The 27610-nt window shown below is 46.3% G+C and overlaps 30 non-coding genes across 30 annotated transcripts; all 30 read right to left on the bottom strand.

Moving 5' to 3' along the window:
• Nucleotides 1-143: 143 nt before the first annotated feature.
• Nucleotides 144-242, bottom strand: TRNAY-GUA (transfer RNA tyrosine (anticodon GUA)). The gene is made up of 2 exons: nucleotides 206-242; nucleotides 144-179 (listed from the first exon to the last, which is right to left on the bottom strand). It is a non-coding gene; the product is annotated as a tRNA-Tyr (tRNA).
• Nucleotides 243-348: 106 nt separating this feature from the next.
• TRNAA-AGC (transfer RNA alanine (anticodon AGC)) lies at nucleotides 349-421 on the bottom strand. Its single transcript has one exon. It is a non-coding gene; the product is annotated as a tRNA-Ala (tRNA).
• A 1369-nt stretch (nucleotides 422-1790) lies between these two features.
• On the bottom strand, nucleotides 1791-1863 carry TRNAA-UGC (transfer RNA alanine (anticodon UGC)). The gene has a single exon. It is a non-coding gene; the product is annotated as a tRNA-Ala (tRNA).
• Nucleotides 1864-2806: 943 nt separating this feature from the next.
• On the bottom strand, nucleotides 2807-2879 carry TRNAA-AGC (transfer RNA alanine (anticodon AGC)). The gene has a single exon. It is a non-coding gene; the product is annotated as a tRNA-Ala (tRNA).
• Nucleotides 2880-3618: 739 nt separating this feature from the next.
• Nucleotides 3619-3717, bottom strand: TRNAY-GUA (transfer RNA tyrosine (anticodon GUA)). The gene is made up of 2 exons: nucleotides 3681-3717; nucleotides 3619-3654 (listed from the first exon to the last, which is right to left on the bottom strand). It is a non-coding gene; the product is annotated as a tRNA-Tyr (tRNA).
• A 918-nt stretch (nucleotides 3718-4635) lies between these two features.
• TRNAY-GUA (transfer RNA tyrosine (anticodon GUA)) lies at nucleotides 4636-4734 on the bottom strand. The gene is made up of 2 exons: nucleotides 4698-4734; nucleotides 4636-4671 (listed from the first exon to the last, which is right to left on the bottom strand). It is a non-coding gene; the product is annotated as a tRNA-Tyr (tRNA).
• Nucleotides 4735-5652: 918 nt separating this feature from the next.
• Nucleotides 5653-5751, bottom strand: TRNAY-GUA (transfer RNA tyrosine (anticodon GUA)). The gene is made up of 2 exons: nucleotides 5715-5751; nucleotides 5653-5688 (listed from the first exon to the last, which is right to left on the bottom strand). It is a non-coding gene; the product is annotated as a tRNA-Tyr (tRNA).
• A 918-nt stretch (nucleotides 5752-6669) lies between these two features.
• TRNAY-GUA (transfer RNA tyrosine (anticodon GUA)) lies at nucleotides 6670-6768 on the bottom strand. The gene is made up of 2 exons: nucleotides 6732-6768; nucleotides 6670-6705 (listed from the first exon to the last, which is right to left on the bottom strand). It is a non-coding gene; the product is annotated as a tRNA-Tyr (tRNA).
• A 106-nt stretch (nucleotides 6769-6874) lies between these two features.
• Nucleotides 6875-6947, bottom strand: TRNAA-AGC (transfer RNA alanine (anticodon AGC)). The gene has a single exon. It is a non-coding gene; the product is annotated as a tRNA-Ala (tRNA).
• Nucleotides 6948-7685: 738 nt separating this feature from the next.
• TRNAY-GUA (transfer RNA tyrosine (anticodon GUA)) lies at nucleotides 7686-7784 on the bottom strand. The gene is made up of 2 exons: nucleotides 7748-7784; nucleotides 7686-7721 (listed from the first exon to the last, which is right to left on the bottom strand). It is a non-coding gene; the product is annotated as a tRNA-Tyr (tRNA).
• A 106-nt stretch (nucleotides 7785-7890) lies between these two features.
• Nucleotides 7891-7963, bottom strand: TRNAA-AGC (transfer RNA alanine (anticodon AGC)). Its single transcript has one exon. It is a non-coding gene; the product is annotated as a tRNA-Ala (tRNA).
• Nucleotides 7964-8702: 739 nt separating this feature from the next.
• Nucleotides 8703-8801, bottom strand: TRNAY-GUA (transfer RNA tyrosine (anticodon GUA)). The gene is made up of 2 exons: nucleotides 8765-8801; nucleotides 8703-8738 (listed from the first exon to the last, which is right to left on the bottom strand). It is a non-coding gene; the product is annotated as a tRNA-Tyr (tRNA).
• Nucleotides 8802-8907: 106 nt separating this feature from the next.
• TRNAA-AGC (transfer RNA alanine (anticodon AGC)) lies at nucleotides 8908-8980 on the bottom strand. Its single transcript has one exon. It is a non-coding gene; the product is annotated as a tRNA-Ala (tRNA).
• Nucleotides 8981-9923: 943 nt separating this feature from the next.
• TRNAA-AGC (transfer RNA alanine (anticodon AGC)) lies at nucleotides 9924-9996 on the bottom strand. The gene has a single exon. It is a non-coding gene; the product is annotated as a tRNA-Ala (tRNA).
• A 739-nt stretch (nucleotides 9997-10735) lies between these two features.
• TRNAY-GUA (transfer RNA tyrosine (anticodon GUA)) lies at nucleotides 10736-10834 on the bottom strand. The gene is made up of 2 exons: nucleotides 10798-10834; nucleotides 10736-10771 (listed from the first exon to the last, which is right to left on the bottom strand). It is a non-coding gene; the product is annotated as a tRNA-Tyr (tRNA).
• Nucleotides 10835-10940: 106 nt separating this feature from the next.
• Nucleotides 10941-11013, bottom strand: TRNAA-AGC (transfer RNA alanine (anticodon AGC)). Its single transcript has one exon. It is a non-coding gene; the product is annotated as a tRNA-Ala (tRNA).
• Nucleotides 11014-11956: 943 nt separating this feature from the next.
• Nucleotides 11957-12029, bottom strand: TRNAA-AGC (transfer RNA alanine (anticodon AGC)). The gene has a single exon. It is a non-coding gene; the product is annotated as a tRNA-Ala (tRNA).
• A 738-nt stretch (nucleotides 12030-12767) lies between these two features.
• Nucleotides 12768-12866, bottom strand: TRNAY-GUA (transfer RNA tyrosine (anticodon GUA)). Its single transcript has 2 exons — nucleotides 12830-12866; nucleotides 12768-12803 (listed from the first exon to the last, which is right to left on the bottom strand). It is a non-coding gene; the product is annotated as a tRNA-Tyr (tRNA).
• Nucleotides 12867-12972: 106 nt separating this feature from the next.
• Nucleotides 12973-13045, bottom strand: TRNAA-AGC (transfer RNA alanine (anticodon AGC)). Its single transcript has one exon. It is a non-coding gene; the product is annotated as a tRNA-Ala (tRNA).
• Nucleotides 13046-13988: 943 nt separating this feature from the next.
• TRNAA-AGC (transfer RNA alanine (anticodon AGC)) lies at nucleotides 13989-14061 on the bottom strand. The gene has a single exon. It is a non-coding gene; the product is annotated as a tRNA-Ala (tRNA).
• Nucleotides 14062-15431: 1370 nt separating this feature from the next.
• Nucleotides 15432-15504, bottom strand: TRNAA-UGC (transfer RNA alanine (anticodon UGC)). The gene has a single exon. It is a non-coding gene; the product is annotated as a tRNA-Ala (tRNA).
• Nucleotides 15505-16242: 738 nt separating this feature from the next.
• TRNAY-GUA (transfer RNA tyrosine (anticodon GUA)) lies at nucleotides 16243-16341 on the bottom strand. The gene is made up of 2 exons: nucleotides 16305-16341; nucleotides 16243-16278 (listed from the first exon to the last, which is right to left on the bottom strand). It is a non-coding gene; the product is annotated as a tRNA-Tyr (tRNA).
• Nucleotides 16342-16447: 106 nt separating this feature from the next.
• On the bottom strand, nucleotides 16448-16520 carry TRNAA-AGC (transfer RNA alanine (anticodon AGC)). The gene has a single exon. It is a non-coding gene; the product is annotated as a tRNA-Ala (tRNA).
• Nucleotides 16521-17259: 739 nt separating this feature from the next.
• On the bottom strand, nucleotides 17260-17358 carry TRNAY-GUA (transfer RNA tyrosine (anticodon GUA)). The gene is made up of 2 exons: nucleotides 17322-17358; nucleotides 17260-17295 (listed from the first exon to the last, which is right to left on the bottom strand). It is a non-coding gene; the product is annotated as a tRNA-Tyr (tRNA).
• A 106-nt stretch (nucleotides 17359-17464) lies between these two features.
• On the bottom strand, nucleotides 17465-17537 carry TRNAA-AGC (transfer RNA alanine (anticodon AGC)). Its single transcript has one exon. It is a non-coding gene; the product is annotated as a tRNA-Ala (tRNA).
• Nucleotides 17538-18275: 738 nt separating this feature from the next.
• Nucleotides 18276-18374, bottom strand: TRNAY-GUA (transfer RNA tyrosine (anticodon GUA)). The gene is made up of 2 exons: nucleotides 18338-18374; nucleotides 18276-18311 (listed from the first exon to the last, which is right to left on the bottom strand). It is a non-coding gene; the product is annotated as a tRNA-Tyr (tRNA).
• Nucleotides 18375-19292: 918 nt separating this feature from the next.
• Nucleotides 19293-19391, bottom strand: TRNAY-GUA (transfer RNA tyrosine (anticodon GUA)). Its single transcript has 2 exons — nucleotides 19355-19391; nucleotides 19293-19328 (listed from the first exon to the last, which is right to left on the bottom strand). It is a non-coding gene; the product is annotated as a tRNA-Tyr (tRNA).
• A 6808-nt stretch (nucleotides 19392-26199) lies between these two features.
• On the bottom strand, nucleotides 26200-26298 carry TRNAY-GUA (transfer RNA tyrosine (anticodon GUA)). The gene is made up of 2 exons: nucleotides 26262-26298; nucleotides 26200-26235 (listed from the first exon to the last, which is right to left on the bottom strand). It is a non-coding gene; the product is annotated as a tRNA-Tyr (tRNA).
• Nucleotides 26299-26404: 106 nt separating this feature from the next.
• Nucleotides 26405-26477, bottom strand: TRNAA-AGC (transfer RNA alanine (anticodon AGC)). Its single transcript has one exon. It is a non-coding gene; the product is annotated as a tRNA-Ala (tRNA).
• A 739-nt stretch (nucleotides 26478-27216) lies between these two features.
• Nucleotides 27217-27315, bottom strand: TRNAY-GUA (transfer RNA tyrosine (anticodon GUA)). Its single transcript has 2 exons — nucleotides 27279-27315; nucleotides 27217-27252 (listed from the first exon to the last, which is right to left on the bottom strand). It is a non-coding gene; the product is annotated as a tRNA-Tyr (tRNA).
• Between the last annotated feature and the right edge of the window lie 295 nt (nucleotides 27316-27610).

Here is a 27610-nt window from a genome sequence, read left to right as displayed (position 1 = left end):
GTAGAAGCCCAAAAATGGTTTGCCAGAGATGTGGGGCGTTTTCCACTAAAGCGGTGGAGTAAGGAAGACGCTGTTGTATCATGGGATGCAAACGGGAAAGGGTCAACAAGAAAGACGGTGTGTTATCAACGTGACGTAAAAGTTCCTTCGAGCCGGAATCGAACCAGCGACCTAAGGATTACAGTTTTCTCAACATTTTGTCAATCTACAGTCCTCCGCTCTACCAGCTGAGCTATCGAAGGATACCCCAGCTAAGGTTTTGCCAGCCTTTGATCCTCATTCCTAGCGAGCGGAAGGTGCAGAAAATGAGTGTTTGTCTCTGGGGTTCAAGATGGAAAAGCATGTGTGTGGAGGATGCGGGCATCGATCCCGCTACCTCTCGCATGCTAAGCGAGCGCTCTACCATTTGAGCTAATCCCCCATCTATACACATCTGTGCAAGAGATGCGGGCGGATGAGCGGAACTGCGATGTCAGAGTTAACGATGGAACGCCACACAGTTTCATTGGAATGGAGGACTGTGTATTTTACAACATTTCTTTTGTCTTCACAGAGTGTTGAGCAAGGGGTCAACAAAAAGTAGGAATTTTAGAAAGGTGTGATACAACCGGTAAAAAGTAATCAGACTCCCAAAAGTGGAAGCAGACAAAACGGGTCGCTAGAGGTATTAAGTCAAATACAAAGCACTTTGTCTTCAAACAAAGTAGTGGGCTGCTGCCAATAAGGGTCGCTACTGACTTTAGTTCTTCTCCAATGACCTAGTAGATGGAATGGAAAGTGGGAGAAAGCACTCTTGCCCTTGTTGCTTTTTTTTGTGCTCTGGACTGAGGTGCAGTGAGGCTAAAAAGGGGGAACTTGATGGCCACTGAGCTATGAAAGGATACCCCACAAGAGTCTTTTTTGGCCTTTGATCCTCAACCCTACCCAGCTGAACTCTGTAACTCTTTCTAGCAAGCTGCCCGACTCCCCTTTTTTAATTGAGTCAGGGTAACAGTAATAGGTAATTACCCTGGCAGGTAGAAGCCCAAAAATGGTTTGCCAGAGATGTGGGCCGTTTTCCACTAAAGCGGTGGAGTAAGGAAGACGCTGTTGTATCATGGGATGCAAACGGGAAAGGGTCAACAAGAAAGACGGTGTGTTATCAACGTGACGTAAAAGTTCCTTCGAGCCGGAATCGAACCAGCGACCTAAGGCTTACAGTTTTCTCAACATTTTGTCAATCTACAGTCCTCCGCTCTACCAGCTGAGCTATCGAAGGATACCCCAGCTAAGGTTTTGCCAGCCTTTGATCCTCATTCCTAGCGAGCGGAAGGTGCAGAAAGGCCTGGTGCACACCAAAAACCGCTAGCAGATCCGCAAAATGCTAGCAGATTTTGAAACGCTTTTTCTTCTTTTTCTGTAGCGTTTCAGCTAGCGTTTTGCGGTTTTGTGTAGCGGTTTTGGTGTAGTAGATTTCATGTATTGTTACAGTAAAGCTGTTACTGAACAGCTACTGTAACAAAAAACGCCAGGCAAACCGCTATGAAGTGCCGTTTTTCAGAGCGGTTTGCGGTTTTCCTATACTTAACATTGAGGCAGAAACGCATCCGCAATCCAAAATCTGCAGCAGCCCGGGAGTATGCGTTTCTGCAAAACGCCTCCCGCTCTGGTGTGCACCAGCCCATTGAAATACATTACCCTAGCGGATCCGCACCCGCAAGCAGATCGCAAACCGCAGCGGAAACGCTCCGGTGTGCACTAGGCCAAAATGAGTGTTTGTCTCTGGGGTTCAAGATGGAAAAGCATGTGTGTGGAGGATGCGGGCATCGATCCCGCTACCTCTCGCATGCAAAGCGAGCGCTCTACCATTTGAGCTAATCCCCCATCTATACACATCTGCGCAAGAGACGCGGGCGGATGAGCGGAACTGCGATGTCAGAGTTAACGATGGAACGCCACACAGTTTCATTGGAATGGAGGACTGTGTATTTTACAACATTTCTTTTGTCTTCACAGAGTGTTGAGCAAGGGGTCAACAAAAAGTAGGAATTTTAGAAAGGTGTGATACAACCGGTAAAAAGTAATCAGACTCCCAAAAGTGGAAGCAGACAAAACGGGTCGCTAGAGGTATTAAGTCAAATACAAAGCACTTTGTCTTCAAACAAAGTAGTGGGCTGCTGCCAATAAGGGTCGCTACTGACTTTAGTTCTTCTCCAATGACCTAGTAGATGGAATGGAAAGTGGGAGAAAGCACTCTTGCCCTTGTTGCTTTTTTTTGTGCTCTGGACTGAGGTGCAGTGAGGCTAAAAAGGGGGAACTTGATGGCCACTGAGCTATGAAAGGATACCCCACAAGAGTCTTTTTTGGCCTTTGATCCTCAACCCTACCCAGCTGAACTCTGTAACTCTTTCTAGCAAGCTGCCCGACTCCCCTTTTTTAATTGAGTCAGGGTAACAGTAATAGGTAATTACCCTGGCTGGTAGAAGCCCAAAAATGGTTTGCCAGAGATGTGGGCCGTTTTCCACTAAAGCGGTGGAGTAAGGAAGACGCTGTTGTATCATGGGATGCAAACGGGAAAGGGTCAACAAGAAAGACGGTGTGTTATCAACGTGACGTAAAAGTTCCTTTGAGCCGGAATCGAACCAGCGACCTAAGGATTACAGTTTTCTCAACATTTTGTCAATCTACAGTCCTCCGCTGTACCAGCTGAGCTATCGAAGGATACCCCAGCTAAGGTTTTGCCAGCCTTTGATCCTCATTCCTAGCGAGCGGAAGGTGCAGAAAATGAGTGTTTGTCTCTGGGGTTCAAGATGGAAAAGCATGTGTGTGGAGGATGCGGGCATCGATCCCGCTACCTCTCGCATGCTAAGCGAGCGCTCTACCATTTGAGCTAATCCCCCATCTATACACATCTGCGCAAGAGACGCGGGTGGATGAGCGGAACTGCGATGTCAGAGTTAACGATGGAACGCCACACAGTTTCATTGGAATGGAGGACTGTGTATTTTACAACATTTCTTTTGTCTTCACAGAGTGTTGAGCAAGGGGTCAACAAAAAGTAGGAATTTTAGAAAGGTGTGATACAACCGGTAAAAAGTAATCAGACTCCCAAAAGTGGAAGCAGACAAAACAGGTCGCTAGAGGTATTAAGTCAAATACAAAGCACTTTGTCTTCAAACAAAGTAGTGGGCTGCTGCCAATAAGGGTCGCTACTGACTTTAGTTCTTCTCCAATGACCTAGTAGATGGAATGGAAAGTGGGAGAAAGCACTCTTGCCCTTGTTGCTTTTTTTTTGTGCTCTGGACTGAGGTGCAGTGAGGCTAAAAAGGGGGAACTTGATGGCCACTGAGCTATGAAAGGATACCCCACAAGAGTCTTTTTTGGCCTTTGATCCTCAACCCTACCCAGCTGAACTCTGTAACTCTTTCTAGCAAGCTGCCCGACTCCCCTTTTTTAATTGAGTCAGGGTAACAGTAATAGGTAATTACCCTGGCAGGTAGAAGCCCAAAAATGGTTTGCCAGAGATGTGGGCCATTTTCCACTAAAGCGGTGGAGTAAGGAAGACGCTGTTGTATCATGGGATGCAAACGGGAAAGGGTCAACAAGAAAGACGGTGTGTTATCAACGTGACGTAAAAGTTCCTTCGAGCCGGAATCGAACCAGTGACCTAAGGATTACAGTTTTCTCAACATTTTGTCAATCTACAGTCCTCCGCTCTACCAGCTGAGCTATCGAAGGATACCCCAGCTAAGGTTTTGCCAGCCTTTGATCCTCATTCCTAGCGAGCGGAAGGTGCAGAAAATGAGTGTTTGTCTCTGGGGTTCAAGATGGAAAAGCATGTGTGTGGAGGATGCGGGCATCGATCTCGCTACCTCTCGCATGCTAAGCGAGCGCTCTACCATTTGAGCTAATCCCCCATCTATACACATCTGCGCAAGAGACGCGGGCGGATGAGCGGAACTGCGATGTCAGAGTTAACGATGGAACGCCACACAGTTTCATTGGAATGGAGGACTGTGTATTTTACAACATTTCTTTTGTCTTCACAGAGTGTTGAGCAAGGGGTCAACAAAAAGTAGGAATTTTAGAAAGGTGTGATACAACCGGTAAAAAGTAATCAGACTCCCAAAAGTGGAAGCAGACAAAACGGGTCGCTAGAGGTATTAAGTCAAATACAAAGCACTTTGTCTTCAAACAAAGTAGTGGGCTGCTGCCAATAAGGGTCGCTACTGACTTTAGTTCTTCTCCAATGACCTAGTAGATGGAATGGAAAGTGGGAGAAAGCACTCTTGCCCTTGTTGCTTTTTTTGTGTGCTCTGGACTGAGGTGCAGTGAGGCTAAAAAGGGGGAACTTGATGGCCACTGAGCTATGAAAGGATACCCCACAAGAGTCTTTTTTGGCCTTTGATCCTCAACCCTACCCAGCTGAACTCTGTAACTCTTTCTAGCAAGCTGCCCGACTCCCCTTTTTTAATTGAGTCAGGGTAACAGTAATAGGTAATTACCCTGGCAGGTAGAAGCCCAAAAATGGTTTGCCAGAGATGTGGGCCGTTTTCCACTAAAGCGGTGGAGTAAGGAAGACGCTGTTGTATCATGGGATGCAAACGGGAAAGGGTCAACAAGAAAGACGGTGTGTTATCAACGTGACGTAAAAGTTCCTTCGAGCCGGAATCGAACCAGCGACCTAAGGATTACAGTTTTCTCAACATTTTGTCAATCTACAGTCCTCCGCTCTACCAGCTGAGCTATCGAAGGATACCCCAGCTAAGGTTTTGCCAGCCTTTGATCCTCATTCCTAGCGAGCGGAAGGTGCAGAAAATGAGTGTTTGTCTCTGGGGTTCAAGATGGAAAAGCATGTGTGTGGAGGATGCGGGCATCAATCCCGCTACCTCTCGCATGCTAAGCAAGCGCTCTACCATTTGAGCTAATCCCCCATCTATACACATCTGCGCAAGAGACGCGGGCGGATGAGCGGAACTGCGATGTCAGAGTTAACGATGGAACGCCACACAGTTTCATTGGAATGGAGGACTGTGTATTTTACAACATTTCTTTTGTCTTCACAGAGTGTTGAGCAAGGGGTCAACAAAAAGTAGGAATTTTAGAAAGGTGTGATACAACCGGTAAAAAGTAATCAGACTCCCAAAAGTGGAAGCAGACAAAACGGGTCGCTAGAGGTATTAAGTCAAATACAAAGCACTTTGTCTTCAAACAAAGTAGTGGGCTGCTGCCAATAAGGGTCGCTACTGACTTTAGTTCTTCTCCAATGACCTAGTAGATGGAATGGAAAGTGGGAGATAGCACTCTTGCCCTTGTTGCTTTTTTTTTGTGCTCTGGACTGAGGTGCAGTGAGGCTAAAAAGGGGGAACTTGATGGCCACTGAGCTATGAAAGGATACCCCACAAGAGTCTTTTTTGGCCTTTGATCCTCAACCCTACCCAGGTGAACTCTGTAACTCTTTCTAGCAAGCTGCCCGACTCCCCTTTTTTAATTGAGTCAGGGTAACAGTAATAGGTAATTACCCTGGCAGGTAGAAGCCCAAAAATGGTTTGCCAGAGATGTGGGGCGTTTTCCACTAAAGCGGTGGAGTAAGGAAGACGCTGTTGTATCATGGGATGCAAACGGGAAAGGGTCAACAAGAAAGACGGTGTGTTATCAACGTGACGTAAAAGTTCCTTCGAGCCGGAATCGAACCAGCGACCTAAGGATTACAGTTTTCTCAACATTTTGTCAATCTACAGTCCTCCGCTCTACCAGCTGAGCTATCGAAGGATACCCCAGCTAAGGTTTTGCCAGCCTTTGATCCTCATTCCTAGCGAGCGGAAGGTGCAGAAAATGAGTGTTTGTCTCTGGGGTTCAAGATGGAAAAGCATGTGTGTGGAGGATGCGGGCATCGATCCTGCTACCTCTCGCATGCTAAGCGAGCGCTCTACCATTTGAGCTAATCCCCCATCTATACACATCTGCGCAAGAGACGCGGGCGGATGAGCGGAACTGCGATGTCAGAGTTAACGATGGAACGCCACACAGTTTCATTGGAATGGAGGACTGTGTATTTTACAACATTTCTTTTGGCTTCACAGAGTGTTGAGCAAGGGGTCAACAAAAAGTAGGAATTTTAGAAAGGTGTGATACAACCGGTAAAAAGTAATCAGACTCCCAAAAGTGGAAGCAGACAAAACGGGTCGCTAGAGGTATTAAGTCAAATACAAAGCACTTTGTCTTCAAACAAAGTAGTGGGCTGCTGCCAATAAGGGTCGCTACTGACTTTAGTTCTTCTCCAATGACCTAGTAGATGGAATGGAAAGTGGGAGATAGCACTCTTGCCCTTGTTGCTTTTTTTTTGTGCTCTGGACTGAGGTGCAGTGAGGCTAAAAAGGGGGAACTTGATGGCCACTGAGCTATGAAAGGATACCCCACAAGAGTCTTTTTTGGCCTTTGATCCTCAACCCTACCCAGCTGAACTCTGTAACTCTTTCTAGCAAGCTGCCCGACTCCCCTTTTTTAATTGAGTCAGGGTAACAGTAATAGGTAATTACCCTGGCAGGTAGAAGCCCAAAAATGGTTTGCCAGAGATGTGGGCCGTTTTCCACTAAAGCGGTGGAGTAAGGAAGACGCTGTTGTATCATGGGATGCAAACGGGAAAGGGTCAACAAGAAAGACGGTGTGTTATCAACGTGACGTAAAAGTTCCTTCGAGCCGGAATCGAACCAGCGACCTAAGGATTACAGTTTTCTCAACATTTTGTCAATCTACAGTCCTCCGCTCTACCAGCTGAGCTATCGAAGGATACCCCAGCTAAGGTTTTGCCAGCCTTTGATCCTCATTCCTAGCGAGCAGAAGGTGCAGAAAATGAGTGTTTGTCTCTGGGGTTCAAGATGGAAAAGCATGTGTGTGGAGGATGCGGGCATCGATCCCGCTACCTCTCGCATGCTAAGCGAGCGCTCTACCATTTGAGCTAATCCCCCATCTATACACATCTGTGCAAGAGACGCGGGCGGATGAGCGGAACTGCGATGTCAGAGTTAACGATGGAACGCCACACAGTTTCATTGGAATGGAGGACTGTGTATTTTACAACATTTCTTTTGTCTTCACAGAGTGTTGAGCAAGGGGTCAACAAAAAGTAGGAATTTTAGAAAGGTGTGATACAACCGGTAAAAAGTAATCAGACTCCCAAAAGTGGAAGCAGACAAAACGGGTCGCTAGAGGTATTAAGTCAAATACAAAGCACTTTGTCTTCAAACAAAGTAGTGGGCTGCTGCCAATAAGGGTCGCTACTGACTTTAGTTCTTCTCCAATGACCTAGTAGATGGAATGGAAAGTGGGAGAAAGCACTCTTGCCCTTGTTGCTTTTTTTTGTGCTCTGGACTGAGGTGCAGTGAGGCTAAAAAGGGGGAACTTGATGGCCACTGAGCTATGAAAGGATACCCCACAAGAGTCTTTTTTGGCCTTTGATCCTCAACCCTACCCAGCTGAACTCTGTAACTCTTTCTAGCAAGCTGCCCGACTCCCCTTTTTTAATTGAGTCAGGGTAACAGTAATAGGTAATTACCCTGGCAGGTAGAAGCCCAAAAATGGTTTGCCAGAGATGTGGGCCGTTTTCCACTAAAGCGGTGGAGTAAGGAAGACGCTGTTGTATCATGGGATGCAAACGGGAAAGGGTCAACAAGTAAGACGGTGTGTTATCAACGTGACGTAAAAGTTCCTTCGAGCCGGAATCGAACCAGCGACCTAAGGATTACAGTTTTCTCAACATTTTGTCAATCTACAGTCCTCCGCTCTACCAGCTGAGCTATCGAAGGATACCCCAGCTAAGGTTTTGCCAGCCTTTGATCCTCATTCCTAGCAAGCGGAAGGTGCAGAAAATGAGTGTTTGTCTCTGGGGTTCAAGATGGAAAAGCATGTGTGTGGAGGATGCGGGCATCGATCCCGCTACCTCTCGCATGCTAAGCGAGCGCTCTACCATTTGAGCTAATCCCCCATCTATACACATCTGCGCAAGAGACGCGGGCGGATGAGCGGAACTGCGATGTCAGAGTTAACGATGGAACGCCACACAGTTTCATTGGAATGGAGGACTGTGTATTTTACAACATTTCTTTTGTCTTCACAGAGTGTTGAGCAAGGGGTCAACAAAAAGTAGGAATTTTAGAAAGGTGTGATACAACCGGTAAAAAGTAATCAGACTCCCAAAAGTGGAAGCAGACAAAACGGGTCGCTAGAGGTATTAAGTCAAATACAAAGCACTTTGTCTTCAAACAAAGTAGTGGGCTGCTGCCAATAAGGGTCGCTACTGACTTTAGTTCTTCTCCAATGACCTAGTAGATGGAATGGAAAGTGGGAGAAAGCACTCTTGCCCTTGTTGCTTTTTTTTTGTGCTCTGGACTGAGGTGCAGTGAGGCTAAAAAGGGGGAACTTGATGGCCACTGAGCTATGAAAGGATACCCCACAAGAGTCTTTTTTGGCCTTTGATCCTCAACCCTACCCAGCTGAACTCTGTAACTCTTTCTAGCAAGCTGCCCGACTCCCCTTTTTTAATTGAGTCAGGGTAACAGTAATAGGTAATTACCCTGGCAGGTAGAAGCCCAAAAATGGTTTGCCAGAGATGTGGGCCGTTTTCCACTAAAGCGGTGGAGTAAGGAAGACGCTGTTGTATCATGGGATGCAAACGGGAAAGGGTCAACAAGAAAGACGGTGTGTTATCAACGTGACGTAAAAGTTCCTTCGAGCCGGAATCGAACCAGCGACCTAAGGATTACAGTTTTCTCAACATTTTGTCAATCTACAGTCCTCCGCTCTACCAGCTGAGCTATCGAAGGATACCCCAGCTAAGGTTTTGCCAGCCTTTGATCCTCATTCCTAGCGAGCGGAAGGTGCAGAAAATGAGTGTTTGTCTCTGGGGTTCAAGATGGAAAAGCATGTGTGTGGAGGATGCGGGCATCGATCCCGCTACCTCTCGCATGCTAAGCGAGCGCTCTACCATTTGAGCTAATCCCCCATCTATACACATCTGCGCAAGAGACGCGGGCGGATGAGCGGAACTGCGATGTCAGAGTTAACGATGGAACGCCACACAGTTTCATTGGAATGGAGGACTGTGTATTTTACAACATTTCTTTTGTCTTCACAGAGTGTTGAGCAAGGGGTCAACAAAAAGTAGGAATTTTAGAAAGGTGTGATACAACCGGTAAAAAGTAATCAGACTCCCAAAAGTGGAAGCAGACAAAACGGGTCGCTAGAGGTATTAAGTCAAATACAAAGCACTTTGTCTTCAAACAAAGTAGTGGGCTGCTGCCAATAAGGGTCGCTACTGACTTTAGTTCTTCTCCAATGCCCTAGTAGATGAAATGGAAAGTGGGAGATAGCACTCTTGCCCTTGTTGCTTTTTTTTGTGCTCTGGACTGAGGTGCAGTGAGGCTAAAAAGGGGGAACTTGATGGCCACTGAGCTATGAAAGGATACCCCACAAGAGTCTTTTTTGGCCTTTGATCCTCAACCCTACCCAGCTGAACTCTGTAACTCTTTCTAGCAAGCTGCCCGACTCCCCTTTTTTAATTGAGTCAGGGTAACAGTAATAGGTAATTACCCTGGCAGGTAGAAGCCCAAAAATGGTTTGCCAGAGATGTGGGCCGTTTTCCACTAAAGCGGTGGAGTAAGGAAGACGCTGTTGTATCATGGGATGCAAACGGGAAAGGGTCAACAAGAAAGACGGTGTGTTATCAACGTGACGTAAAAGTTCCTTCGAGCCGGAATCGAACCAGCGACCTAAGGATTACAGTTTTCTCAACATTTTGTCAATCTACAGTCTTCCGCTCTACCAGCTGAGCTATTGAAGGATACCCCAGCTAAGGTTTTGCCAGCCTTTGATCCTCATTCCTAGCGAGCGGAAGGTGCAGAAAATGAGTGTTTGTCTCTGGGGTTCAAGATGGAAAAGCATGTGTGTGGAGGATGCGGGCATCGATCCCGCTACCTCTCGCATGCTAAGCGAGCGCTCTACCATTTGAGCTAATCCCCCATCTATACACATCTGCGCAAGAGACGCGGGCGGATGAGCGGAACTGCGATGTCAGAGTTAACGATGGAACGCCACACAGTTTCATTGGAATGGAGGACTGTGTATTTTACAACATTTCTTTTGTCTTCACAGAGTGTTGAGCAAGGGGTCAAAAAAAAGTAGGAATTTTAGAAAGGTGTGATACAACCGGTAAAAAGTAATCAGACTCCCAAAAGTGGAAGCAGACAAAACGGGTCGCTAGAGGTATTAAGTCAAATACAAAGCACTTTGTCTTCAAACAAAGTAGTGGGCTGCTGCCAATAAGGGTCGCTACTGACTTTAGTTCTTCTCCAATGACCTAGTAGATGGAATGGAAAGTGGGAGAAAGCACTCTTGCCCTTGTTGCTTTTTTTTTGTGCTCTGGACTGAGGTGCAGTGAGGCTAAAAAGGGGGAACTTGATGGCCACTGAGCTATGAAAGGATACCCCACAAGAGTCTTTTTTGGCCTTTGATCCTCAACCCTACCCAGCTGAACTCTGTAACTCTTTCTAGCAAGCTGCCCGACTCCCCTTTTTTAATTGAGTCAGGGTAACAGTAATAGGTAATTACCCTGGCAGGTAGAAGCCCAAAAATGGTTTGCCAGAGATGTGGGCCGTTTTCCACTAAAGCGGTGGAGTAAGGAAGACGCTGTTGTATCATGGGATGCAAACGGGAAAGGGTCAACAAGAAAGACGGTGTGTTATCAACGTGACGTAAAAGTTCCTTCGAGCCGGAATCGAACCAGCGACCTAAGGATTACAGTTTTCTCAACATTTTGTCAATCTACAGTCCTCCGCTCTACCAGCTGAGCTATCGAAGGATACCCCAGCTATGGTTTTGCCAGCCTTTGATCCTCATTCCTAGCGAGCGGAAGGTGCAGAAAATGAGTGTTTGTCTCTGGGGTTCAAGATGGAAAAGCATGTGTGTGGAGGATGCGGGCATCGATCCCGCTACCTCTCGCATGCTAAGCGAGCGCTCTACCATTTGAGCTAATCCCCCATCTATACACATCTGCGCAAGAGACGCGGGCGGATGAGCGGAACTGCGATGTCAGAGTTAACGATAGAACGCCACACAGTTTCATTGGAATGGAGGACTGTGTATTTTACAACATTTCTTTTGTCTTCACAGAGTGTTGAGCAAGGGGTCAACAAAAAGTAGGAATTTTAGAAAGGTGTGATACAACCGGTAAAAAGTAATCAGACTCCCAAAAGTGGAAGCAGACAAAACGGGTCGCTAGAGGTATTAAGTCAAATACAAAGCACTTTGTCTTCAAACAAAGTAGTGGGCTGCTGCCAATAAGGGTCGCTACTGACTTTAGTTCTTCTCCAATGACCTAGTAGATGGAATGGAAAGTGGGAGAAAGCACTCTTGCCCTTGTTGCTTTTTTTTGTGCTCTGGACTGAGGTGCAGTGAGGCTAAAAAGGGGGAACTTGATGGCCACTGAGCTATGAAAGGATACCCCACAAGAGTCTTTTTTGGCCTTTGATCCTCAACCCTATCCAGCTGAACTCTGTAACGCTTTCTAGCAAGCTGCCCAACTCCCCTTTTTTAATTGAGTCAGGGTAACAGTAATAGGTAATTACCCTGGCAGGTAGAAGCCCAAAAATGGTTTGCCAGAGATGTGGGCCGTTTTCCACTAAAGCGGTGGAGTAAGGAAGACGCTGTTGTATCATGGGATGCAAACGGGAAAGGGTCAACAAGAAAGACGGTGTGTTATCAACGTGACGTAAAAGTTCCTTCGAGCCGGAATCAAACCAGTGACCTAAGGATTACAGTTTTCTCAACATTTTGTCAATCTACAGTCCTCCGCTCTACCAGCTGAGCTATCGAAGGATACCCCAGCTAAGGTTTTGCCAGCCTTTGATCCTCATTCCTAGCGAGCGGAAGGTGCAGAAAATGAGTGTTTGTCTCTGGGGTTCAAGATGGAAAAGCATGTGTGTGGAGGATGCGGGCATCGATCCCGCTACCTCTCGCATGCTAAGCGAGCGCTCTACCATTTGAGCTAATCCCCCATCTATACACATCTGCGCAAGAGACGCGGGCGGATGAGCGGAACTGCGATGTCAGAGTTAACGATAGAACGCCACACAGTTTCATTGGAATGGAGGACTGTGTATTTTACAACATTTCTTTTGTCTTCACAGAGTGTTGAGCAAGGGGTCAACAAAAAGTAGGAATTTTAGAAAGGTGTGATACAACCGGTAAAAAGTAATCAGACTCCCAAAAGTGGAAGCAGACAAAACGGGTCGCTAGAGGTATTAAGTCAAATACAAAGCACTTTGTCTTCAAACAAAGTAGTGGGCTGCTGCCAATAAGGGTCGCTACTGACTTTAGTTCTTCTCCAATGACCTAGTAGATGGAATGGAAAGTGGGAGAAAGCACTCTTGCCCTTGTTGCTTTTTTTTGTGCTCTGGACTGAGGTGCAGTGAGGCTAAAAAGGGGGAACTTGATGGCCACTGAGCTATGAAAGGATACCCCACAAGAGTCTTTTTTGGCCTTTGATCCTCAACCCTATCCAGCTGAACTCTGTAACGCTTTCTAGCAAGCTGCCCAACTCCCCTTTTTTAATTGAGTCAGGGTAACAGTAATAGGTAATTACCCTGGCAGGTAGAAGCCCAAAAATGGTTTGCCAGAGATGTGGGCCGTTTTCCACTAAAGCGGTGGAGTAAGGAAGACGCTGTTGTATCATGGGATGCAAACGGGAAAGGGTCAACAAGAAAGACGGTGTGTTATCAACGTGACGTAAAAGTTCCTTCGAGCCGGAATCGAACCAGTGACCTAAGGATTACAGTTTTCTCAACATTTTGTCAATCTACAGTCCTCCGCTCTACCAGCTGAGCTATCGAAGGATACCCCAGCTAAGGTTTTGCCAGCCTTTGATCCTCATTCCTAGCGAGCGGAAGGTGCAGAAAATGAGTGTTTGTCTCTGGGGTTCAAGATGGAAAAGCATGTGTGTGGAGGATGCGGGCATCGATCCCGCTACCTCTCGCATGCTAAGCGAGCGCTCTACCATTTGAGCTAATCCCCCATCTATACACATCTGCGCAAGAGACGCGGGCGGATGAGCGGAACTGCGATGTCAGAGTTAACGATGGAACGCCACACAGTTTCATTGGAATGGAGGACTGTGTATTTTACAACATTTGTTTTGTCTTCACAGAGTGTTGAGCAAGGGGTCAACAAAAAGTAGGAATTTTAGAAAGGTGTGATACAACCGGTAAAAAGTAATCAGACTCCCAAAAGTGGAAGCAGACAAAACGGGTCGCTAGAGGTATTAAGTCAAATACAAAGCACTTTGTCTTCAAACAAAGTAGTGGGCTGCTGCCAATAAGGGTCGCTACTGACTTTAGTTCTTCTCCAATGACCTAGTAGATGGAATGGAAAGTGGGAGAAAGCACTCTTGCCCTTGTTGCTTTTTTTTGTGCTCTGGACTGAGGTGCAGTGAGGCTAAAAATGGGGAACTTGATGGCCACTGAGCTATGAAAGGATACCCCACAAGAGTCTTTTTTGGCCTTTGATCCTCAACCCTACCCAGCTGAACTCTGTAACTCTTTCTAGCAAGCTGCCCGACTCCCCTTTTTTAATTGAGTCAGGGTAACAGTAATAGGTAATTACCCTGGCAGGTAGAAGCCCAAAAATGGTTTGCCAGAGATGTGGGCCGTTTTCCACTAAAGCGGTGGAGTAAGGAAGACGCTGTTGTATCATGGGATGCAAACGGGAAAGGGTCAACAAGAAAGACGGTGTGTTATCAACGTGACGTAAAAGTTCCTTCGAGCCGGAATCAAACCAGTGACCTAAGGATTACAGTTTTCTCAACATTTTGTCAATCTACAGTCCTCCGCTCTACCAGCTGAGCTATCGAAGGATACCCCAGCTAAGGTTTTGCCAGCCTTTGATCCTCATTCCTAGCGAGCGGAAGGTGCAGAAAATGAGTGTTTGTCTCTGGGGTTCAAGATGGAAAAGCATGTGTGTGGAGGATGCGGGCATCGATCCCGCTACCTCTCGCATGCTAAGCGAGCGCTCTACCATTTGAGCTAATCCCCCATCTATACACATCTGCGCAAGAGACGCGGGCGGATGAGCGGAACTGCGATGTCAGAGTTAACGATGGAACGCCACACAGTTTCATTGGAATGGAGGACTGTGTATTTTACAACATTTCTTTTGTCTTCACAGAGTGTTGAGCAAGGGGTCAACAAAAAGTAGGAATTTTAGAAAGGTGTGATACAACCGGTAAAAAGTAATCAGACTCCCAAAAGTGGAAGCAGACAAAACGGGTCGCTAGAGGTATTAAGTCAAATACAAAGCACTTTGTCTTCAAACAAAGTAGTGGGCTGCTGCCAATAAGGGTCGCTACTGACTTTAGTTCTTCTCCAATGACCTAGTAGATGGAATGGAAAGTGGGAGAAAGCACTCTTGCCCTTGTTGCTTTTTTTTTGTGCTCTGGACTGAGGTGCAGTGAGGCTAAAAAGGGGGAACTTGATGGCCACTGAGCTATGAAAGGATACCCCACAAGAGTCTTTTTTGGCCTTTGATCCTCAACCCTACCCAGCTGAACTCTGTAACTCTTTCTAGCAAGCTGCCCGACTCCCCTTTTTTAATTGAGTCAGGGTAACAGTAATAGGTAATTACCCTGGCAGGTAGAAGCCCAAAAATGGTTTGCCAGAGATGTGGGCCGTTTTCCACTAAAGCGGTGGAGTAAGGAAGACGCTGTTGTATCATGGGATGCAAACGGGAAAGGGTCAACAAGAAAGACGGTGTGTTATCAACGTGACGTAAAAGTTCCTTTGAGCCGGAATCGAACCAGCGACCTAAGGATTACAGTTTTCTCAACATTTTGTCAATCTACAGTCCTCCGCTCTACCAGCTGAGCTATCGAAGGATACCCCAGCTAAGGTTTTGCCAGCCTTTGATCCTCATTCCTAGCGAGCGGAAGGTGCAGAAAGGCCTGGTGCACACCAAAAACCGCTAGCAGATCCGCAAAATGCTAGCAGATTTTGAAACGCTTTTTCTTCTTTTTCTGTAGCGTTTCAGCTAGCGTTTTGCGGTTTTGTGTAGCGGTTTTGGTGTAGTAGATTTCATGTATTGTTACAGTAAAGCTGTTACTGAACAGCTACTGTAACAAAAAACGCCAGGCAAACCGCTCTGAAGTGCCGTTTTTCAGAGCGGTTTGCGGTTTTCCTATACTTAACATTGAGGCAGAAACGCATCCGCAATCCAAAATCTGCAGCAGCCCGGGAGTATGCGTTTCTGCAAAACGCCTCCAGCTCTGGTGTGCACCAGCCCATTGAAATACATTACCCTAGCGGATCCGCACCCGCAAGCAGATCGCAAACCGCAGCGGAAACGCTCCGGTGTGCACTAGGCCAAAATGAGTGTTTGTCTCTGGGGTTCAAGATGGAAAAGCATGTGTGTGGAGGATGCGGGCATCGATCCCGCTACCTCTCACATGCAAAGCGAGCGCTCTACCATTTGAGCTAATCCCCCATCTATACACATCTGCGCAAGAGACGCGGGCGGATGAGCGGAACTGCGATGTCAGAGTTAACGATGGAACGCCACACAGTTTCATTGGAATGGAGGACTGTGTATTTTACAACATTTCTTTTGTCTTCACAGAGTGTTGAGCAAGGGGTCAACAAAAAGTAGGAATTTTAGAAAGGTGTGATACAACCGGTAAAAAGTAATCAGACTCCCAAAAGTGGAAGCAGACAAAACGGGTCGCTAGAGGTATTAAGTCAAATACAAAGCACTTTGTCTTCAAACAAAGTAGAGGGCTGCTGCCAATAAGGGTCGCTACTGACTTTAGTTCTTCTCCAATGACCTAGTAGATGGAATGGAAAGTGGGAGAAAGCACTCTTGCCCTTGTTGCTTTTTTTTGTGCTCTGGACTGAGGTGCAGTGAGGCTAAAAAGGGGGAACTTGATGGCCACTGAGCTATGAAAGGATACCCCACAAGAGTCTTTTTTGGCCTTTGATCCTCAACCCTACCCAGCTGAACTCTGTAACTCTTTCTAGCAAGCTGCCCGACTCCCCTTTTTTAATTGAGTCAGGGTAACAGTAATAGGTAATTACCCTGGCTGGTAGAAGCCCAAAAATGGTTTGCCAGAGATGTGGGCCGTTTTCCACTAAAGCGGTGGAGTAAGGAAGACGCTGTTGTATCATGGGATGCAAACGGGAAAGGGTCAACAAGAAAGACGGTGTGTTATCAACGTGACGTAAAAGTTCCTTCGAGCCGGAATCGAACCAGCGACCTAAGGATTACAGTTTTCTCAACATTTTGTCAATCTACAGTCCTCCGCTCTACCAGCTGAGCTATCGAAGGATACCCCAGCTAAGGTTTTGCCAGCCTTTGATCCTCATTCCTAGCGAGCGGAAGGTGCAGAAAATGAGTGTTTGTCTCTGGGGTTCAAGATGGAAAAGCATGTGTGTGGAGGATGCGGGCATCGATCCCGCTACCTCTCGCATGCTAAGCGAGCGCTCTACCATTTGAGCTAATCCCCCATCTATACACATCTGCGCAAGAGACGCGGGCGGATGAGCGGAACTGCGATGTCAGAGTTAACGATGGAACGCCACACAGTTTCATTGGAATGGAGGACTGTGTATTTTACAACATTTCTTTTGTCTTCACAGAGTGTTGAGCAAGGGGTCAACAAAAAGTAGGAATTTTAGAAAGGTGTGATACAACCGGTAAAAAGTAATCAGACTCCCAAAAGTGGAAGCAGACAAAACAGGTCGCTAGAGGTATTAAGTCAAATACAAAGCACTTTGTCTTCAAACAAAGTAGTGGGCTGCTGCCAATAAGGGTCGCTACTGACTTTAGTTCTTCTCCAATGACCTAGTAGATGGAATGGAAAGTGGGAGAAAGCACTCTTGCCCTTGTTGCTTTTTTTTTGTGCTCTGGACTGAGGTGCAGTGAGGCTAAAAAGGGGGAACTTGATGGCCACTGAGCTATGAAAGGATACCCCACAAGAGTCTTTTTTGGCCTTTGATCCTCAACCCTACCCAGCTGAACTCTGTAACTCTTTCTAGCAAGCTGCCCGACTCCCCTTTTTTAATTGAGTCAGGGTAACAGTAATAGGTAATTACCCTGGCAGGTAGAAGCCCAAAAATGGTTTGCCAGAGATGTGGGCCGTTTTCCACTAAAGCGGTGGAGTAAGGAAGACGCTGTTGTATCATGGGATGCAAACGGGAAAGGGTCAACAAGAAAGACGGTGTGTTATCAACGTGACGTAAAAGTTCCTTCGAGCCGGAATCGAACCAGCGACCTAAGGATTACAGTTTTCTCAACATTTTGTCAATCTACAGTCCTCCGCTCTACCAGCTGAGCTATCGAAGGATACCCCAGCTAAGCTTTTGCCAGCCTTTGATCCTCATTCCTAGCGAGCGGAAGGTGCAGAAAATGAGTGTTTGTCTCTGGGGTTCAAGGTGGAAAAGCATGTGTGTGGAGGATGCGGGCATCGATCCCGCTACCTCTCGCATGCTAAGCGAGCGCTCTACCATTTGAGCTAATCCCCCATCTATACACATCTGCGCAAGAGACGCGGGCGGACGAGCGGAACTGCGATGTCAGAGTTAACGATGGAACGCCACACAGTTTCATTGGAATGGAGGACTGTGTATTTTACAACATTTCTTTTGTCTTCACAGAGTGTTGAGCAAGGGGTCAACAAAAAGTAGGAATTTTAGAAAGGTGTGATACAACCGGTAAAAAGTAATCAGACTCCCAAAAGTGGAAGCAGACAAAACGGGTCGCTAGAGGTATTAAGTCAAATACAAAGCACTTTGTCTTCAAACAAAGTAGTGGGCTGCTGCCAATAAGGGTCGCTACTGACTTTAGTTCTTCTCCAATGACCTAGTAGATGGAATGGAAAGTGGGAGAAAGCACTCTTGCCCTTGTTGCTTTTTTTTGTGCTCTGGACTGAGGTGCAGTGAGGCTAAAAATGGGGAACTTGATGGCCACTGAGCTATGAAAGGATACCCCACAAGAGTCTTTTTTGGCCTTTGATCCTCAACCCTACCCAGCTGAACTCTGTAACTCTTTCTAGCAAGCTGCCCGACTCCCCTTTTTTAATTGAGTCAGGGTAACAGTAATAGGTAATTACCCTGGCAGGTAGAAGCCCAAAAATGGTTTGCCAGAGATGTGGGCCGTTTTCCACTAAAGCGGTGGAGTAAGGAAGACGCTGTTGTATCATGGGATGCAAACGGGAAAGGGTCAACAAGAAAGACGGTGTGTTATCAATGTGACGTAAAAGTTCCTTCGAGCCGGAATCGAACCAGCGACCTAAGAATTACAGTTTTCTCAACATTTTGTCAATCTACAGTCCTCCGCTCTACCAGCTGAGCTATCGAAGGATACCCCAGCTAAGGTTTTGCCAGCCTTTGATCCTCATTCCTAGCGAGCGGAAGGTGCAGAAAATGAGTGTTTGTCTCTGGGGTTCAAGATGGAAAAGCATGTGTGTGGAGGATGCGGGCATCAATCCCGCTACCTCTCGCATGCTAAGCGAGCGCTCTACCATTTGAGCTAATCCCCCATCTATACACATCTGCGCAAGAGACGCGGGCAGATGAGCGGAACTGCGATGTCAGAGTTAACGATGGAACGCCACACAGTTTCATTGGAATGGAGGACTGTGTATTTTACAACATTTCTTTTGTCTTCACAGAGTGTTGAGCAAGGGGTCAACAAAAAGTAGGAATTTTAGAAAGGTGTGATACAACCGGTAAAAAGTAATCAGACTCCCAAAAGTGGAAGCAGACAAAACGGGTCGCTAGAGGTATTAAGTCAAATACAAAGCACTTTGTCTTCAAACAAAGTAGTGGGCTGCTGCCAATAAGGGTCGCTACTGACTTTAGTTCTTCTCCAATGACCTAGTAGATGGAATGGAAAGTGGGAGATAGCACTCTTGCCCTTGTTGCTTTTTTTTTGTGCTCTGGACTGAGGTGCAGTGAGGCTAAAAAGGGGGAACTTGATGGCCACTGAGCTATGAAAGGATACCCCACAAGAGTCTTTTTTGGCCTTTGATCCTCAACCCTACCCAGCTGAACTCTGTAACTCTTTCTAGCAAGCTGCCCGACTCCCCTTTTTTAATTGAGTCAGGGTAACAGTAATAGGTAATTACCCTGGCAGGTAGAAGCCCAAAAATGGTTTGCCAGAGATGTGGGCCGTTTTCCACTAAAGCGGTGGAGTAAGGAAGACGCTGTTGTATCATGGGATGCAAACGGGAAAGGGTCAACAAGAAAGACGGTGTGTTATCAACGTGACGTAAAAGTTCCTTCGAGCCGGAATCGAACCAGCGACCTAAGGATTACAGTTTTCTCAACATTTTGTCAATCTACAGTCCTCCGCTCTACCAGCTGAGCTATCGAAGGATACGCCAGCTAAGGTTTTGCCAGCCTTTGATCCTCATTCCTAGCGAGCGGAAGGTGCAGAAAATGAGTGTTTGTCTCTGGGGTTCAAGATGGAAAAGCATGTGTGTGGAGGATGCGGGCATCAATCCCGCTACCTCTCGCATGCTAAGCGAGCGCTCTACCATTTGAGCTAATCCCCCATCTATACACATCTGCGCAAGAGACGCGGGCGGATGAGCGGAACTGCGATGTCAGAGTTAACGATGGAACGCCACACAGTTTCATTGGAATGGAGGACTGTGTATTTTACAACATTTCTTTTGTCTTCACAGAGTGTTGAGCAAGGGGTCAACAAAAAGTAGGAATTTTAGAAAGGTGTGATACAACCGGTAAAAAGTAATCAGACTCCCAAAAGTGGAAGCAGACAAAACGGGTCGCTAGAGGTATTAAGTCAAATACAAAGCACTTTGTCTTCAAACAAAGTAGTGGGCTGCTGCCAATAAGGGTCGCTACTGACTTTAGTTCTTCTCCAATGACCTAGTAGATGGAATGGAAAGTGGGAGATAGCACTCTTGCCCTTGTTGCTTTTTTTTTTGTGCTCTGGACTGAGGTGCAGTGAGGCTAAAAAGGGGGAACTTGATGGCCACTGAGCTATGAAAGGATACCCCACAAGAGTCTTTTTTGGCCTTTGATCCTCAACCCTACTGTAATGATCGCTGCTGCAGCAGCTATTGCTGGAAGTAGTGCTGCAGCTCAGGCAGTTCTGATGTCTTTCCATGCAAGCTGCATAGGTTTGTCTGTCTTTCCCTGCTGTCAGCTTGTGACTGATTATCATTCACCTGTGTGGGAATCTGCATGTCTGCTCCCATTGGATGACCTCAGTATAAAGATCTGCTTCCTGCAGGGTTTCCTTGGGTTTTCATAGCTTCAGCCTAAGCCTGTCTTGCTGTCGCTTTGGCCCCCGATCGTGTTTCTTGTTAAAGATACTTTGCTGGTCTTTGCATCATATATTGGTTCATTGCCAATATATATGCATACCAGCACGTTTATTATTTTCCTTGTATTTGTGTTACGTGATACATCAGTGTCGCTGATGTATACGTACACAAACTGTTTATATCCTGTGTTCAGTTAGTCAGTTTTCCAGCACGTTTTGGTAGTTTGCGCGTACCGTGAACACCCGTGCTGAGCTAGTTATCCTGTTCCTGGTCCTGTTTGTGGATTGCGTTCATCTCTGCGAAGAGATAACGAATCCTTCTGAATCCTGTTCTGTTACCGTTTGTGGATTGCGTTTATCTCTTCGAAGAGATAACGAATCCTTCTGAATCCTGTTCTGTTACTGTTTGTGGATTGCGTTCATCTCTGCGAAGAGATAGCGAATCCTTCTGAGTCCTGTTCCCTGTATTACTCCATTCCTAGTCAGCGTTCCTGCTTATGTCATATATCGGTTCATTGCCGATATATACATATGTTAGTCAGACGTTACAAATAGTTTCATTGATAGCTGTAATTGTAATACGCTAGGAAAACATACTTATTGTATATTTATCTGTGTTACGTTTATCTATCTTAATCCTGCTATTTTCTGACTATCCTGTCCTGTCTTTGTGAGGCACGCCATCGCCGCATCGCATTGGCTGCCTCATTCCAGTCTGTCTGGTTTTGGACGCTTGCTGTCGCTAAGTAGCCGCTAGCTAGCAAGCGTTCATTCTGTCTACCTGTCCTGATCTCCTCAGTTCTGGTTTATGCGCTCAGCGCTACTTTGCGCTGAGACGTTATAACGAAAGCATTGTTTGTGGCTGTCAGATCTGCACCGGCTCTGTGCGCCACAATCTCCTATTGGAGTCAGTCCTCCCCTCCACTATACTAGGGATAGCCTGTTTCCTGGTGCTAGTGTGTGTACCTCCTCCACGCCAGCTCATGCGTTGCATGCTGACTGTGGAGAATACACCACCAAGCCTTACACTATGAAAACCCCATTACCAATCCCCATTGTGGGGGGGATTCCCAGAAAGTATGACACTGTTAATTATGGTTCCTGTTCCTTTAAGAAATTTGAAGAACTTAGCTCTGAAACAGAAAATGAGTTTTTCTCTGAATGTGCCAGGTTCCTGTCCAATCCTGATCTCCAAGCGACTCCTGTTTCAACCTGGGCACTCCAACTAAGTTATATTTTGTTTAAAGGGGAATTATTCCAGTGGGCATTTGATGTTCTCAATCATTCCGATTTGAAAGAGAAACCGCTGGAATTTCTAGCGTTTGTGATCCATAACTGGTTGCGCATAGATCCATTGCCTTTTCCTCTTAATGAACTCCTGGCAGCAGGCCAATCAGCTGCTCCTTCAATTGCTTGCAAGAATGAGCAGCAAGCAGAAAGTGTTACTGATAATTTTCCTGCAGCTTTGAATAAATCACCAAAAACCGCAAGGTCAAAGGCAAAACGCAAACGTTCTAAGAAACGTGTCCAATCTGCAGAATCGTTATCCTTAGCGACTGAGACCTATAATGAGATTCTGCCATTAACAGATAATGAAATGCAATTGTCTTTCAGGGGAGTTAAATGGACTTATGAAACTACTAATGAACTTTCCTCCCTGGCTAGGGAAAATAAAGATTTGTGTTTAAAAGAATTATCTGAGTATGATTATGAGGAGATATTACAGAGTATTGAACAAATCAACTTATTTGTAAAGCAAGGAAAGTTTGCATACACTACAGTTAAACACTTGCTACAGGTATTGGAGATTCTTAAGAATAAGGAATCTGCCAATCACCTGCTAATTAACCCTATACATGTGCCTGCCACAATCATATCTGCAGACTGTGATCAGCCTAAATGTTTCGCTGTTAAGTATGCATGGGATCCTCCATTCGAGAGGGGAGAGATGGAAGCCCTGGTCTGTGAATGGAAGAATGATTCAAGTTCATTTTGTCAATTTTACAGTGCAAAAAGTGAAATGGTATTGAACGCATGCATTAAGTCAGCCTATAACCTAATAGAGGCTGGTGTGTGTAGGTATGACTGTGTGGCTCCCTTGATTGATGTGTTGGAACTGATTTTGGATGATTTTTATGTGACTCCGAATTCGCAAATTTGGCGTTCTGACCCGCCTGCTTCAGCACCTTTGGCTGATTCAGCAGGTGATTCGGAGCTCTTTTTGTGTGAAATTGAAGTTCCTGCAATTCCACCCTGTACCATGGATAACTCAGTGTTACTTACCAGTAAAACAGAAGCCACTGATACATTCTTAACCTTGCCCTGCGCAAATTTCTCAGCAGAGAAGCCAGAGGTCCTGCTGACTTCCGAGTCCAGCCTAGCCAGTACTCATGACTCTTTGTTTAGTGAAACAGACACCAGAAAAATCTTGCCTGTCTCTGCAAACACTTCTGCAGAAATTACCTGTGTTAATAAAGTTCAACTCCTGTCTGATCCAGCAGATGCCAATAGATGCACTACATCAGTTTCCGAGTCCCAGCAATTCCGTCTAGAAACATCAGAACCCCGGCATCTGAATTTTCCAATTTTACAAATGAATGGTGATTCAGATGCGCAAACATTGTGTCTTGATCTTCCTGTTTCTACACCTCGCTCTAGTTTCATGAATAGCTCAGAGCATCTGCTATGTGAACCTGAAATCGCAGAATTATTACCTTGTTCAGAAAATCTTCCAGTAAATTTGCCCTGTACCATGAATTGTGCAGTAGATCTCTCCAATGAAACTCAGGTCACAGAATCATTATGCTGTCCAGCAGGTGCTTCCATGGTTTTGCCCTGCAATATGGACTGTTCAGTGATCCTGTCCAGTGAAGCTGTGGTCGCAGAGTCTTATGCTTCACCCAGTACTTTGGATATTTCAAACCCTCTAGCAGAAGGGTCTGAGGCACTGCTTACCTCAGTTGGTGTTGCAGTAATATTCACTTGTCTAGCAGCTGTTTTGGAATTACAGTCTGCTCTAATAAAACTTGGTGAATTTCTGCCCAGCAAAGCAGAAGCCATTGAAATATTGTCCTCGTCAGCAATTGTGTTAGATACCTTGCCCTGTACACAGTCTGATTTAACCAATGTTGAGTCCCTCTCCAGTGTTGTAACAGCCGAGGAACTCCAGCCCTGTCCTCTGAATGTTTCAGAAGTCTTGCCCTGTAACATGGATAATTCTGATTCTCTGGTCAAAATAATAGAAATCTCAGAATTTCAGTCCGGTCTGATGTGTGTTCCTGAAACCCAGCCCTGTATCCTGAAAGATTCTGGTTCTCTGGCCGCTGTGGCAGAGGTTCCAGAGTCCCCTTCCTGTCCAGGGAATTCCTCAGTTTTGCCTAGTCCAGTGGGGGCTGCTGCAATGCTGACTTGTTCTGCAGCGCCTCATGAGCTCCAATCCAGTGTATTAGATGAGTCTCTGTCCAGTCCAGAGGTAGTTGTGGAGTCCCTATCTGGTTCAGTGCATACATCAGAAGATTTGTCCTGTCTTGTTAGTGCCCCTGAATCTGATTTGTTACTGACTTTGCTGGAATCAGCGACATCTAAGTCTGATCCTGCATTCTCGTGTAAAAATCCAGTAGTTGCGAAGTCTAGTCATGATGATTTTTTTTTGGCCAGTCCTGGTTTTGGTCCTGTCTTGGCTGACCCTGAGGCTCACAGTTCCTTGACATGCCCAGAGGTTTCTCTTGTGCCAGTGTGCCCAGATGTTCTTTGTGTGCCAGAATGCCCAAGTGTGTTTAAGGTGTTAGCGTGCTCTGATGCTTCCTTAGTGGGAACATGTTCTGATGTTGCCAGTCTGCCTGCATGCCCAGAGATGGTTCTGGTCCCTGAAAGCCCTGATATTGATGTTTGTCCTTGTGGCCCTGACTCGGGAATTGCCCTAGGTTCCATAGGGGTTCTTGATAGTTCTCCATGTGAGCCTAAGGGGCATTCTGACCTATGGGGATCTCTTTGGAGCTTCAAGGTGTTCTGGGAGGTCTCTGAGAAAACTTGTCCTGGTGCCTTGGACTGGTTCAACAGTGGGTTTTGTCTTGGTAAAGACAGTACCGGTGGGCATTGCAAAGGCTTTGGCGTTTCTGAACTGTTCCTGGAAGGCGGTGGGTATCGCTCAGGGAGTTTCGGAGGGCTTTCTTCTGGAAATCATGGTTCTGATGGGTGTCACACTGGGGCTTGTAGTACTGATGGGCATGGTTCTGTAGGTTCTGGTTCTGATGGGTCCAGTCTTGTGGGGACTGATTCTGGAATTCGGTCTTGCCGGGCTGTCCCGGTCATCATGAATTATCAGTCAGACTGTTTTGTTGGAAATTTCAGTTTTGAAAAGCGTCTGGAATCCACTTTTAAAGGCGGGGGTACTGTAATGATCGCTGCTGCAGCAGCTATTGCTGGAAGTAGTGCTGCAGCCCAGGCAGTTCTGATGTCTTTCCATGCAAGCTGCATAGGTTTGTCTGTCTTTCCCTGCTGTCAGCTTGTGACTGATTATCATTCACCTGTGTGGGAATCTGCATGTCTGCTCCCATTGGATGACCTCAGTATAAAGATCTGCTTCCTGCAGGGTTTCCTTGGGTTTTCATAGCTTCAGCCTAAGCCTGTCTTGCTGTCGCTTTGGCCCCCGATCGTGTTTCTTGTTAAAGATACTTTGCTGGTCTTTGCATCATATATTGGTTCATTGCCAATATATATGCATACCAGCACGTTTATTATTTTCCTTGTATTTGTGTTACGTGATACATCAGTGTCGCTGATGTATACGTACACAAACTGTTTATATCCTGTGTTCAGTTAGTCAGTTTTCCAGCACGTTTTGGTAGTTTGCGCGTACCGTGAACACCCGTGCTGAGCTAGTTATCCTGTTCCTGGTCCTGTTTGTGGATTGCGTTCATCTCTGCGAAGAGATAACGAATCCTTCTGAATCCTGTTCTGTTACCGTTTGTGGATTGCGTTTATCTCTGCGAAGAGATAACGAATCCTTCTGAATCCTGTTCTGTTACTGTTTGTGGATTGCGTTCATCTCTGCGAAGAGATAGCGAATCCTTCTGAGTCCTGTTCCCTGTATTACTCCATTCCTAGTCAGCGTTCCTGCTTATGTCATATATCGGTTCATTGCCGATATATACATATGTTAGTCAGACGTTACAAATAGTTTCATTGATAGCTGTAATTGTAATACGCTAGGAAAACATACTTATTGTATATTTATCTGTGTTACGTTTATCTATCTTAATCCTGCTATTTTCTGACTATCCTGTCCTGTCTTTGTGAGGCACGCCATCGCCGCATCGCATTGGCTGCCTCATTCCAGTCTGTCTGGTTTTGGACGCTTGCTGTCGCTAAGTAGCCGCTAGCTAGCAAGCGTTCATTCTGTCTACCTGTCCTGATCTCCTCAGTTCTGGTTTATGCGCTCAGCGCTACTTTGCGCTGAGACGTTATAACGAAAGCATTGTTTGTGGCTGTCAGATCTGCACCGGCTCTGTGCGCCACAATCTCCTATTGGAGTCAGTCCTCCCCTCCACTATACTAGGGATAGCCTGTTTCCTGGTGCTAGTGTGTGTACCTCCTCCACGCCAGCTCATGCGTTGCATGCTGACTGTGGAGAATACACCACCAAGCCTTACACCTACCCAGCTGAACTCTGTAACTCTTTCTAGCAAGCTGCCCGACTCCCCTTTTTTAATTGAGTCAGGGTAACAGTAATAGGTAATTACCCTGGCAGGTAGAAGCCCAAAAATGGTTTGCCAGAGATGTGGGCCGTTTTCCACTAAAGCGGTGGAGTAAGGAAGACGCTGTTGTATCATGGGATGCAAACGGGAAAGGGTCAACAAGAAAGACGGTGTGTTATCAACGTGACGTAAAAGTTCCTTCGAGCCGGAATCGAACCAGCGACCTAAGGATTACAGTTTTCTCAACATTTTGTCAATCTACAGTCCTCCGCTCTACCAGCTGAGCTATCGAAGGATACCCCAGCTAAGGTTTTGCCAGCCTTTGATCCTCATTCCTAGCGAGCAGAAGGTGCAGAAAATGAGTGTTTGTCTCTGGGGTTCAAGATGGAAAAGCATGTGTGTGGAGGATGCGGGCATCGATCCCGCTACCTCTCGCATGCTAAGCGAGCGCTCTACCATTTGAGCTAATCCCCCATCTATACACATCTGCGCAAGAGACGCGGGCGGATGAGCGGAACTGCGATGTCAGAGTTAACGATGGAACGCCACACAGTTTCATTGGAATGGAGGACTGTGTATTTTACAACATTTCTTTTGTCTTCACAGAGTGTTGAGCAAGGGGTCAACAAAAAGTAGGAATTTTAGAAAGGTGTGATACAACCGGTAAAAAGTAATCAGACTCCCAAAAGTGGAAGCAGACAAAACGGGTCGCTAGAGGTATTAAGTCAAATACAAAGCACTTTGTCTTCAAACAAAGTAGTGGGCTGCTGCCAATAAGGGTCGCTACTGACTTTAGTTCTTCTCCAATGACCTAGTAGATGGAATGGAAAGTGGGAGATAGCACTCTTGCCCTTGTTGCTTTTTTTTTGTGCTCTGGACTGAGGTGCAGTGAGGCTAAAAAGGGGAAACTTGATGGCCACTGAGCTATGAAAGGATACCCCACAAGAGTCTTTTTTGGCCTTTGATCCTCAACCCTACCCAGCTGAACTCTGTAACTCTTTCTAGCAAGCTGCCCGACTCCCCTTTTTTAATTGAGTCAGGGTAACAGTAATAGGTAATTACCCTGGCAGGTAGAAGCCCAAAAATGGTTTGCCAGAGATGTGGGCCGTTTTCCACTAAAGCGGTGGAGTAAGGAAGACGCTGTTGTATCATGGGATGCAAACGGGAAAGGGTCAACAAGAAAGACGGTGTGTTATCAACGTGACGTAAAAGTTCCTTCGAGCCGGAATTGAACCAGCGACCTAAGGATTACAGTTTTCTCAACATTTTGTCAATCTACAGTCCTCCGCTCTACCAGCTGAGCTATCGAAGGATACCCCAGCTAAAGTTTTGCCAGCCTTTGATCCTCATTCCTAGCGAGCGGAAGGTGCAGAAAATGAGTGTTTGTCTCTGGGGTTCAAGATGGAAAAGCATGTGTGTGGAGGATGCGGGCATCAATCCCGCTACCTCTCGCATGCTAAGCGAGCGCTCTACCATTTGAGCTAATCCCCCATCTATACACATCTGCGCAAGAGACGCGGGCAGATGAGCGGAACTGCGATGTCAGAGTTAACGATGGAACGCCACACAGTTTCATTGGAATGGAGGACTGTGTATTTTACAACATT

This window comes from Hyperolius riggenbachi, chromosome 4, assembly GCF_040937935.1.
Source record: "Hyperolius riggenbachi isolate aHypRig1 chromosome 4, aHypRig1.pri, whole genome shotgun sequence".
Taxonomy (NCBI): domain Eukaryota; kingdom Metazoa; phylum Chordata; class Amphibia; order Anura; family Hyperoliidae; genus Hyperolius; species Hyperolius riggenbachi.
The sequence above is the reverse complement of the archived record's forward strand: the minus strand, read 5'-3'. Positions and strand labels throughout refer to the sequence as shown.